This window comes from Mustela erminea, chromosome 12 (assembly GCF_009829155.1).
Source record: "Mustela erminea isolate mMusErm1 chromosome 12, mMusErm1.Pri, whole genome shotgun sequence".
Classification (NCBI taxonomy): domain Eukaryota; kingdom Metazoa; phylum Chordata; class Mammalia; order Carnivora; family Mustelidae; genus Mustela; species Mustela erminea.
In genome coordinates this window covers 24940574-24953310 of record NC_045625.1, presented here as the reverse complement: position 1 = coordinate 24953310, position 12737 = coordinate 24940574, and the positions used below count along the sequence as shown (strand labels likewise).

Here is a 12737-nt window from a genome sequence, read left to right as displayed (position 1 = left end):
GATGTCCAGATATCATGCACAGAACATAAGCAACACAGCAACTTTGATATTTAGCATAGGGTGACAAATAAGACCTCACAGATACCACTGAGAGCTGGTGAAATGGAAGAGATCCATGGGAACACAGTAATAGAAGGGTGTGTGTGCACAAAGACCTGTTGGAAGGAGACAGAGCAGCACTGTAGGCTGTGATAACAATAGATTCAGAGGAGTCTCTGAACGCTTGGATGAAGATGAAAGAGGAGAAGAACAGAAGCAATGTTTTCATGGAAGCAGAGCTGAGCCACATGGAGGAAAGCCACAAAATTGGCAGAGCATACACAATGCAGATAACATTTGGATACTTCATTCAGATAAAAGCAGTTTTTCACTTGTCTTCCTAACAATTCCATGTCCTAGAGGGTAAAGGAAGTAATAGAAATAATTGTGCTCTGCTTCCAACCAATGGGAAGAAGCCATTCTTCAGAGTGGAAGGGATGGGAACCTGGAAGAACATGGCCACATCATCTTCAAAGTAGGGCAAGCTTATGTACAGAAGACTTTTTAGGAAGCTAGACCTCAACATATTTTTTAAAATACAGGCATAATTTCACAAGTTTCCAAAAGAAGACAGAACCAAGAAGTCTTGGAAATATGACCTTGGACAACTCCAGTGAGGAGAAAAAGGTGGGGAGATTCTTAAAAAGAAATTTAAGTGTTGACATAGAGCTCTTTAAGTTAGGATACAGAATGAACAATGAGAAAGATGGAGGTAAATGACAATGCTACGAGAGTGACATGGAACCACACAAATAGTAGCAGAAATGTTTAATTCCTGGAAGAATGAAAACATGCACAAATGGTAAGGACCAGAGGAAGTGTTATGGACCCAGGGAATTACGATAATGGATAGTAGAAAGGATGTACTATTTCTCAAATGATGTCACATTCCTCTAGGCTTCGAAAAGGACTGCTACTGTGGGGCTGAAAACGCAAAAGTGTGTAAGACTATGGTGAAATCCAAGTTTGGGGAAGACGTTACCCAATCCTTTTTGGAATCTAATCTAGGACCAGACTTGGTATTCCACAGTCTGTGAATCAAATGGCATATATTTGCCTATCTCCAAACTTTCTTCCTACAAAGTATTATTAATTGTATTTCAAAAAGTTGATCTGAAAATTCTTGCAGAAGCTACACGATATCATTCTTTAGAGTCAGAAAAATTTCTTCCAATTGCATTCTCTCTTTTCCTATCAGAGTATTACAACTTGGATACATTAAAGCTGCTTTTAATTGAAGGCTTAACTGGCTACAGAAGGATAGTTTGTAAAGTCCTCAGCAGAATCCTGTTTATACCTCTATGCAAAGAACTCTTAATTAAGGAATTTCACCTTTACCAATGAAAACTGAAATATGTTGGAGTTTCTTAAGAGTTGTCTGGAGTAGTTTCTCTTAAAATAACTTGGAAAAATGAGTGTCATCTTTTATAACAACTATGGGGTTAGCTCTTAATCAATATACCATTTTATGAAGTTCAAGATTAGGCAAAACTGATCTGTGGGGATGTAAATCATAATAGTGGTTGCTAGTGTACTTCCTAGGATAGGATGATGGCATATTCTATTTTTCAACTGGAATGTTGGTTACATGGATATATGCATTTGTCAAAATTCATCAGACTGTCACTGTATACAATTATCCCTCTATAGAATACATAAAAAAGAATTTAATAACTCTGGGCAGTGATATGAAGAGAAAAAGGAATGATTTTCTATGATGACTTGACAGTAATTAAAGAAAGCTAACATAGTCAAGGAATCAAGAGAAAAGCAGAGGCTCAGAGCTTGAAATTAGCAGTGTTCTCAAAGCAGATTTAGAGAAAAGTATGTCTTACCAACACCCTTGAGTTGTTAATTTCCCATTGTGGAGAAAGTGCATCACCACCTTTTAACCAAGTACCAGTGGTTTACAAACTTCCATGCACATAAATAACACCTTGGGTACTTGTTAAAAATGCAGTTCTGGGGTCCATACCTGGAGATTCTGATAAGGTAAATCTAGGTTAGTGTTTGGGAATCTGTACTTCATAAACACCCTTGGTGAGTTTGACGTAGGAAGTCCATGGACCTACACTTTGAGAAATACTTCATTTGATAATCAAATCATAAAACAAGCTACCACTTCCTTTAATTTCAGGCTCTCCAGGCAATCTTCTGATAATAAAGCATTTTTCCATGACTTCACAGAAAAAAATGTTGCTTACACCAACACATGTATTCCAGCTGACATGACAGCACTCTTTAAGTAATAAACAGACATTGGTTTTGTATTGCAGTTTGAGGAGTTTGGTAAATATTGGTTTGTCCCTTATAAATGGATGTGTTTACCATGGGATACTAAAAAAACTGTGCTTCCGGAATTGTGAGAAAGAGAACTGTGATTTGTGCCAAATTTACTGAGATAAAGCATATTTCCAAAATTTCCTCTTTAAAGAAATTCTATGCTTGACGTCATTATGGCTGTTGTATTAACTCTCTGCTTTTTTAATTAATAAACTTTATTTTGGGGGCACCTGGTGCCTCAGTCTATTAAGCGTCTGACTCGTGATTTTGGCTCATGATCTTGTGGGTCATGAGACAGAGCCCCACATCAGGCTCTGTGCCCAGTGGGGAGTCTACCTCTCCCTCTGTCCCTCCTCCAACTCATACATGTGCACACGTGCACTCTCTCTCCTCAAGTAAATAAATAAATCTTTAAAAAGAAAAACTTTATTTTTTAGAGTAATTTTTGGTTCACAGCAAAATTAAGTAGGAAGTACTGAGAATTCAAATATCTCCTATCCTCCACCCTAACACCATCTTTCCCACTATGGACATTCTATACCACGGTTATACCTTTATTATGTGCCATGATACTACACTGACACATTATTATCACTCAGAATTCATAGTATAAATTAGGGTCCACTCCATGTTGTACATTTTATGGGTTCTGACAAATGTCATGTTCCTTTAAGCAATTAATAATAAACTTGTATTAAGTTCATAATAATGAACTTAGTAATAAACATGTATAAATTAGTGTTTTCATTTTAAACTTAATTCTATGGATTTTTCAATGATTTGTGTGTGTTGTGGCTTTCTGATTCTAATAAATGTTCATTATTGACAATTTGGAAAGTGGGAACATATAAAAAAAAATTACCAAGTATTCTCCTACTCTGGGCTAAGCACTGTGAATATTTTAATTTTTTTCCAAGTCACTATTCTGTCCTTATGGTACATGTACTTATTGTGGTGGTAAGGGTTTTTGTTTATTTCTTTATAAAATTAGGATTACACTATATAAACATCTCCTAACATTATATCATGATATCATATTTTAACAGTAGTAACTCTCCTGTGATTTTATTTTTCTTCTTAGCATTTTTCACCACCATACATAATATATTTGTTTGCCTGTTTATTTATTTTTTTTTTCTGTTGTCTCCTGAATGACTGTTCCAGGGGAGTAATTGTTCCATAAGAGAGTTCTGTTCACTATGAAAACCCAGTACCTAAAATAAGGCCTGACACACACTATTTACACATTATTTGCAGAATGAATGAATAAATGAATGAGTGGCATTTCATTGTCAGTAAATATGCTCCAAAATCATTACTTCCAATGACTAAGCAATTTTAACAAATGTATACAACATAATTTGTTGAACCATTCTTCTAGCATTCAACAGTAGGCCTATGTCCACCTTCCAATTCTTATTATTATAATTCACAATGATATGTAACTATTATTTGTAAAAGGGAGTTCATATTTCTGAATGCTCCCTTAGGAATAATACCTAGAAATAGAGTTATTATGTAAAAAATTATAAAAAATCTTAAAGACCTTTTCACATATTGCTAGCTTCTAAGAGTGTGTAGGGGACCAGAATATGTCACCCCAAAATATGCCACTTTGTCATAAGGATTATTTTGAGCTGGAGGCAAAAGAGAATTGACAGATGCAGAAAGAAATCTACCTAGAACTTCCATATCTGACCAAAAGCAGGAACTTCTGAGAAATGAGGACTGCCATAACTCCTCTCTCGCAGGGAATTTTTATAGCCATGAAAAAAGACAGAAAGCCAACACTGAAATGGACCTGCACAAACCAACCTACTCCATTAGTTTCCCCCAAATGTTTACCTTCCCATAGTTTGCCTCCCTGAGAAGTCTATAACCCTTTTCCTCTGTCTTGTCACTTGTCTTGGAATTCATTGTGCTTGGCTAAGATACTATCTATGCCCAAGTTCTAACCACCTTTTTGAGTTACACATCACTGAGTTCTCCTATGTATATAGCAATGCCCAGTTATTATTAAATTCTTCTGTTTTTCTCTTGTTAATCTGTCTTTAGTTGGTCTAATCTGCAGGGCCCTAACCAATGAACCTAAGATGGATAGAGGAAAAAAGCTATTTTCCTCCACAATAAGTGTAAAAGAGGAAACCACCAGGACTTTTAAAGGCTTAGATTCAAATGGTGCAGCATCACTGTCACTTATCTACTGGCTATGTTCCAGCTTCCTTGCGGGAGGGGACTATACAAGGATGTAGTGCCAGCAAGCTTTGTTCATTGGGAACATTTTTATGCAACCATCACATCACCCTTTTTGGTTTTCCGGAGTTCTTATGGCTTTTCTTTTCATTGGATTATTTCAAAAAGATTTGGAAGAGAGGAAAAAAATAGTGAATTCTTCATTTTAATTCACCATCTTCAAAGGAGAAGTATGTGCTTTGAAAATGGCTATGTACAGTATTATTTAGAGTATTTATATCATTCTCCTTTAATATATATGTATCATGTATTACAATGTTTACAATAATCCCCATTCTCCAATCCTGTCAATATCACTTAATTGAAAAAATATTTTTTCTTTGACAATGAAATTCCTCAGAATAAGTATATTCAATCCCATAATTCAATAAACATTTTTAATTGCCTATTATGAGCTGGTCCTACAATTAAGGTACAGAGTAATATTTTCAATGCAGTAATCAGTAACTACAAATAAGTAGTTATTTGTATTTAAAAAAATAAGTATTTTTTTAAAGTGCACTGAGCTCTTATTAAATGCATGGTATTGCAAGGGATATAAAGGATTATAAGACACAGTGCTCTTCAAGGGGCTTTGCAATACAGAAAATTATCAAATGTAATAAAAATTAACGTCTAGTATCCACAGGCAAAAGAAGGAAATTGGCCCCTCCATAACACCATAAACAAATTTGACTCAAAATGGATCAAAGACCTAAACATAAGATCTAAAACTATAAAACTTTTGGAAGAGAACATAGGGGAAAACTTCATGACATTGGAAGTGACAACAATTTCTTGGACATGACACCAAAAGCGCAGGTTACAAAAACAAAAAGATTGTATTTCATGAAAATTAAAGAGCTTCGTGCATCAAAGTACACTACTATGGTCTGAATATTTGTGTCCCATCAAAATCCGTATGTTGAAATCCAAACCCCAAAGATGATGGCATGAGGAGACGGGGCCTCTGAGTGGTGACTGGGGCATCAGGGCAGAGTCCTCAAGAATGAGATTACTACCCTTATAAAAGGGACTCTGGAGAGAGCTCGCAGCCCTTCCACCACGTGAGGGCATAGTGAAAAGACTGCCATCTATAAACCAGGAAGTAGACTCTAACCATGAACTAAATCTTCCAGTACCTTGATCTTGGACTCCCTAGCTTCCAGAGCTATGGGAAATAGATGTCTTTTGTTTATAAACTACACAGTTTACAGTATTTTGTTATCATGGCCTGAGTAGACTAAGACAGATAATATTAATAGAATTAAAGGTAACTCACAGGAGAAAATATTTCCAGATCACATATCTGACTAAGGATGAACAACCAGAATATGTAGAAAACACCTAAAATTCAACATCAAAAAATACCCAACTCAAAAATGGGCAAAAGAATTGAATAGACCTTTCTCCAAAAAAGACACACAAATTGTCATGAAGCTCATAAAAAGATGCTCAGCAGGATTTGAATTCTTGAGAGGCAGAAGAGATTTGCCACGTTGGCAAAAAAGGGGAATTACAGAGTGTTGGCTTGGGTTGGGGGAAAGTGATCATCTCAAACCGTGTTGATGGGAATGTACATTGACATGGCAATGTGGATAGAATTTTGGTAAGACCTATTAAAAATAAACAATCTCTACAGCCCAGCAACTTAACTTCTTTGCATTTTTCATAGAAAAATTCTTAGACGTGTGCACAGAGGAGGGAAACTGAAGCACAGGAAGTTAAGTAACTTGATCAGAGTCATCTCATAATTGACATGAGGGCTAAAAGTCAATCTATTAGGCATTTAGAAAAACACCTGGGTACATAATAAGCACTACTAATTGTATTTTTTCCATGAATTTTCTGTACAAACCTCTTATGCTTTTGCTTAATTGGATCACAATGCTTTTCTTTCCAATTTCTGAGTAATTTATATATTAAGGATATTAAATTTGTCACATGTTGGAAATATTTTCCAGTTGGTTGCATGCTTGTTATTCTGTTTACATTGTTATTACATGATGAGGTCATGAAATCCTGATGTAGTCAATTCTATTAATTATATGTAATTATATATATGTCTACATATAATTATATATATAACTAGTTTATATATAAACTAGAAAGTATAAAAACAATTTCATATAACAATAAATACACAAGAAAATATGTATCGGGGGCAATTGCTATCTAAACTTCAAACACTTTGGGTCCTGGGGTTCTTCTTAATTTATACATAGTGTAACCACTCTGAAAAACACAGGCAGGCAGATATTGCAAAACCAGAAATAATCAACATGGGTCCATGGAAAAGGAACACACACTTTCCATTTAAAGTTTAAAAAAGATGTTTTTTAAATGCTCTAAATAGAGTTTCTTCAGAGAAGCTCATAGAATTGTATTAATTTATTCTTAGTTTCCTTTATGACAAGATAGCATTTTAATTCTATTACAATTTGCAGAACATTTGGCCAATACATAGATTAGATGACCAGCTGTGGAAGAGAGATAGAGCTGAAAAGATGCTGAGTCCCTGTGTCCATCTCCCACCCCACCCAGAGTTAATCAAGCCTCACTGTTTTCCTGGAGCCTGCCCCAATCCCAGCACACCACACAGCTATTTGTTTGTTTCTCCTACTAATCTCTTGAGGGCAGAGGAAGCCCAACCTATGTAGGGCCTGGCATATCACTGCTTCCCAATGAATACTGGAGGATAAATGATAATAAAGTAATTAATAAACATGATTCCAACAAAAAAAAACAGCTATGATTTTTAGCTCCAAAGATAAGTCAGGTATACTTGAAATAAATCATGAATTAAAATCAACTTTAGCTGGAAATGAAAAAGGCTGTCAAATTAGAAACAGAATGTTGAGCTGGGAAAAACGAGAAAACAAAAGAACCAAAACTGTTAAACATATTGAACTTTAGCAAAAGATCTATTTCATAATTTATTGCTAACAGTTTTCCTAGTCTTGCAAAACTAATGAGAAAATCAGTTCAAATGAGAAAAAGGAATGTTGGGGTTGTGTAAATGATACTGTTTAAACATAAAACATGTGAATGCCAGGCCTTTGCCCCACTGGCTGGATGACTACACCATTAAATCAACTTTTCAAGTCATAGTTAGATAACTATGCTGAGGAAAGTAGTTTCGGAGGTATTCATGTAGAGTGTATGAGAACTGAAATTCGAGAAGTTAAGAACCAGCTATATTGCTAAATTGCTTTCCAAAAGGTTGTAAACTCACTAGCAAACTATGGAAACATCTTTCCCACACACTGTGGGTATTTGGGGAGGTTACAGAGTCTTAATCATTAATTTTAACACAAAAGTATCACCTTGTTTTAATTCGCTTTTATCCATGGGTGGCTCAATTTTCCTTTCATTATTAATTGAGTTCTGTTTCTGTTTCCAGGCACTTTTCCTGGTGCTTAAAGTATGTGAGGGGGCAAAACAGACAAAGAGCCCTCTCTTCTGGCAGGGAAGACAGACACTACACAAGCAACACAACAGATAAATAAAGTAGCATGTTAGAAGACAGTAAGTTTAATAGGGGAAAAAGGAAAGCAGGGTAAGGAGCGTAAGAATGCTGGGCAGAGAAGTGTCAGGCATTTTGTCATATTAAGTGGGATGAGAAAGGGCTCAGGGCAGGTTTCACTGAGAAGGTGAAGTTCAAACAAAGACTGGAGGAGGTGAAGGAAAGGGTTTATCTGTCCGCAGAAGAGTGTTTCAGGGAGACAACAAAAGACCAGGGTGGGAGTGGACCTGGCCAGTTCAAGGGACAGTAAGGAGGCCAGTGCAACTGGAACACCGTGAACTTGTGGAAATGTGTAGCTAAACCAGTCAGGAAAATAATGAACAGGAGGAAGGAGGAAGGGCATTGTAAAGACTTGGGATTTTACTCATTGAAGTGGGGAACCATTACAGGGTTTTGCATGTAAATGAATTGATCTGACTACTGTATTCAGAACAGACTTTAAGGATGCAAGAGTAGAAATATGATGGCCACGAGTGGAGAGACCACAGTGGCAGAGATGGAGACTAGGCATAGTCTCTTGGCAGGAACTCTCAGTAAGACTGATCTAGCTACCATCACCTCTGAATTTCCAAACTGCCAGAGAGACCAGTATTGAGTTATCAGTATAGTACTATTCCTTGAATGATCAACCAGCCACTTAGCGGGAAGTTGACTACATTGGGCAATCTGCATACTGTAGGGCCAATTTGTTCTCACAAGAAAAGACATTTATTCTTGGTATAGGTTTACATTTCCTGCCAGGGGAGTTTTAGTCTATATCACTGTACAGGAGTTTACAGAGTACCTGATCCACAGACATGGAACCCCACCCATTGTAGCATCCAATCAGGGGATCCACTTCACAATGGAGGTTTGGGAGTGATCCCATGATCATAGGATCTGTTAGTCTTTTCAGATACCGCTCTCTCCAGAAGAGCCAATCTGAGAGAGCAATGGAATGGCTTGCTGATAGTACAGCTGAAGTACCACCTCAGAGGCAATACTATACAGGAGGGTTTCATTCTCTAGGATACAATCTACACGCTGAATCAGAAAACCCTATAGGGCACTCTGTTGCCAGTAGGAAGACCAGTTGGATCTATGAAGCAAGCCAAGGAAGCAGGAATGATTCCATTTACCACTCCCACTGACTCACTGGGTACCTTTCTGCCCCCTTGGAAGGATACCCTACAGAAGCAATGACCTTGTATCAAGGGTACAAAAAAGAATAAATTCCCTAACTTCATTCTTTTTGTTCACTCCTATCTCCTGCCAGGACTCCCCAGGAAGCCAGTTGTGGTAGTCCATACAGGTCAGCCTTCTTTTTTTTTTTTTTTTTTTTTTTTAATTTGACAGACAGAGATCACAATTAGGCAGAGAGGCAGGCAGAGAAAGAGGGGGAATCAGGCTCCCGGCTGAGCAGAGAGCCTGATGCACAAGGCTCGATCCCAAGACCCTGAGATCATGACCTGAGCCAAAGGCAGAGGTTTAACCCACTGAGCCACCCAGGCGCCCCCATAGGTCAGCCTTCTTGGAACCCACTGCTGGGCAAAGAAGAGGGGAAAAAGAATGATGGGGAAAAGAATGAAAGATGTCTGGCACCATTCTCTGTAGCAACCCTATTTCTTCTGAGCACTACTGATCCTCTTCATGTGCTTTTTAAAAAATAGCACTTATCACCTGACAGATTATAAATATTTTTTTTATTTTTAGTTCATTATCTATGTATCTACTATCCCACAAGAATATAAACTCCATGAGGACAGGGACTTTGTTTTTTTCCCTATTGTATTCCCAACACCCAGAGGAGTTCCCAGCATGGAGAGTCTCAATAACTATTTGCTGAATGAATGGCTTGAAGTCTGGCATTTTTGCCCTAACATTTTCTAAGTCAGCAGTTGCTGTATCTCAGCTTGCTCATCTTCTTCCCTGAAATCATTTGACTGATTTCCAAAAATGCAAGCAAAATTACCTGGTTTGTTCCTAAGTATTTGGAATCAATTACTCCCATCCATCTTTTCATCTTGGCCCAACAGCTCATGGAGAAGCCCAAGGCCTATCCTACAAGGCCTTGCTCACAAGCATCTTGGCCCAATAGCTCATGGAGAAGCCCAAGGCCTATCCTACAAGCATCCTCATGTCCTCAACCTGTGTTGGGAGGGCCAGGGATGGGGTCCTATCATCTGTTATATGAACCATGGGACTCTAGGTAATGGCAACTATATCTAACAAGGAGGCATACAGCCTGTCCAACCTGAGATATTGGGCCCAGAGTGATTACGTCTGGCCTACAGTTTTTCTAGAAATTAAAAGAAAACAAAAACAACTTTTTATTCGAACACTGTACTTTAGAAAATGTATCAGGTGAATCTTTCAATTGGCATTTAAAATCTACTGTTGCCACATCTATTTGGGGGGGGGATATATTCTTGTATATATTTAAAATATGTCTAAAGACTCTCAAAACAATTATTATTTCTAGGGGCTGGGGAGGGGGATGTATTTCCAATCAATCCCTTCCTATATTGTTTATTTATTTTGCCATGAGCAAAAGATTTTCTTTAAAACATACACTAATATATGGAGAGGCATCTCTCACCTCCTTTTTTCTGCAGATGGATAAGAGCAGCTGTAACAGAAAAAGGTTTTAGTATTATAACAAATAAATATAATTATAATGAATACACTTAATGTTATAAAAATAAATTCTAATTATAATGAATGAATTAAATTTATAACAAATTATAAAATGGCTTCAAATAATTTCTTACAACTGTTAAAATTTCAACTAAATCAACTCATTTTAATTAAAGTGACTTCACCATTTTTTCAGTCAATGTATATTAAGCATTCACATTGTGCTAGACTCTAAGATACCATTCTGAACAAGACCGACATAGCACCTGGCCTCATGCAGCTTGCAAGTGGGTTGGGATTCAGTCAATATAAGCTACTGAGCACCTGTGTTCCAGGCACTGACCTAGATGCTTGGGAAAGAGCCGTGAGTAAGGCACGTGAGTTCCTCTCCCCAAAAAGCAGAGGTGGGAACTGAGTAGTAATGTGGACGACTATAAACAAGTTGAAAAATAGTAATTTCAGGTAGATCCATGAAAAAAATTGAAGCCAGGGTAATGTCGTACCTATCTCATGGAGTTTTGTTGGGGCTCAAATGAGATTATCCACATAAAGTAGGTAGTGTCTCACCTAAAGAGTTAACATTTATCATTTATCATTGCAGTTGTTGAAGAAGTCCTCTCTAAGGGAAGTATACCACGACCTGGAATTTGAAAGAGGAGAAGGAGTTAGACATTCGAAGATGTAGGAAGAGAGGGTTTCAAGCTGAAGTGACCTCATCTGCAAAGTTCCACAGGTTAGAACCAGTTCAGCCTGTTTGAGGTATGAAAGAATCGATGCCAGTGAATGAGAGGCAGACAGAAGAAAAGAGGTGAAGCCAGACCATTTGGCAGGAGTCAGATCATATGAACGCTTCAAAGCCAGGTACAGACTTTGAACTGTATTCTGAAGTGTAATTAGGTATTAAGAATAGATGTGACCTGATGTGAATTATGGCTGAAAAAGATTACTCTGACTGCTAGGGAGGCTGGTGGGGGGGAAAGAGAAGCGGAGAGACCAGTTGGGAAGCAGGTGAAGCATCATGATTAGCTTAGGGTTGGAGAAATCAGAAATGGTGAAAATGGCTGAATTTGGGATATAATTTGGAGAATAAAATTGATAGGACTCAATAATGGATTACATGTGGTGGGTGAGGAAATAGGAACAGAGGAGAGATTTACCAGGGATGATGACTAGATTTTTGGTCTGAGCACCTGGGTAGATGGTGGTGCTGCCATCAATTATAGGTGGGGGAAAACTGGTAAAGAGGCAGGTTTCACCCGGAAGAGAGGTCCAGAGGAAAATCAATGGTTCTGCTTAGCCATAATAGGCTTCAGACCCTTGTTATATTCTAACTGAAGGTATTGTGTAGGCAACTGGCTAACTCTATCTACAGCTAAGGGGACAGGTCCTGGCTGGAGGTATTTCAAAACCACGTACAAGATGAGATCACCTGGTGACTAACAGTAGATATACAGAAATACAGAGGGCAGAGGATTAGATATTGAATTACAATACAGGGACAAACGGGCTGTGCAAGGGGAAATGCCAGGTTAGTGGAGAGGGAAGTTGGTGAGGGAAAAGTTCCATGGAAGAATTGTATCTGAGCTCTTAAATACAGGAAAAACCAAGCAGCGACACTGTATCCGTCAGGATGATGGCACAGAGATGTAATCTGCAATTGGCCACATGGTTAGTGGTCTAACTCTAACTTTCCTTTATACTCAAACGAGCTTATGTCAAATTTGCCACATGGTACCTTAGTAAGAGGCAGAATAGCCTGGCACCTAGGAGCACATGCTCTAGAGTCATTCTGTTCCGGTTAAAATGCTGGATCTGTCCCTTCCTAGGTGAGTGACACCAGGCACATTACTCAGCATCTCTGTATTCACTTTTCTTATCTGTCAATGGGCATGCTACAAATAGCTAACTCCTTATGGGATTCTCACCTACATTCCTTGTCTTTACGTACATTATTCAATACCCCCCCTCCAATAATCAATGGAGTTGAGTGCTATTTTTCCTTCCCTACTGCTGAGGAACTGGGAGCACATTCACCCATTCC

General features: G+C 37.9%; 1 long non-coding RNA gene across 4 annotated transcripts in view; it reads right to left on the bottom strand.

The window, feature by feature from the left end:
* The window catches only part of LOC116570197, a 148410-nt gene that overhangs the window by 133617 nt on the left and 2056 nt on the right, over positions 1-12737 (bottom strand). Inside the window, exon 2 of one of the 4 annotated variants that reach the window (XR_004277317.1) lies at positions 10659-10688. The exons of the other annotated variants lie outside the window; for them this stretch is intronic. This is a non-coding gene — a long non-coding RNA (uncharacterized LOC116570197). The remainder of the gene's footprint in view (positions 1-10658; positions 10689-12737) is intronic. 4 annotated transcript variants of the gene reach the window in all.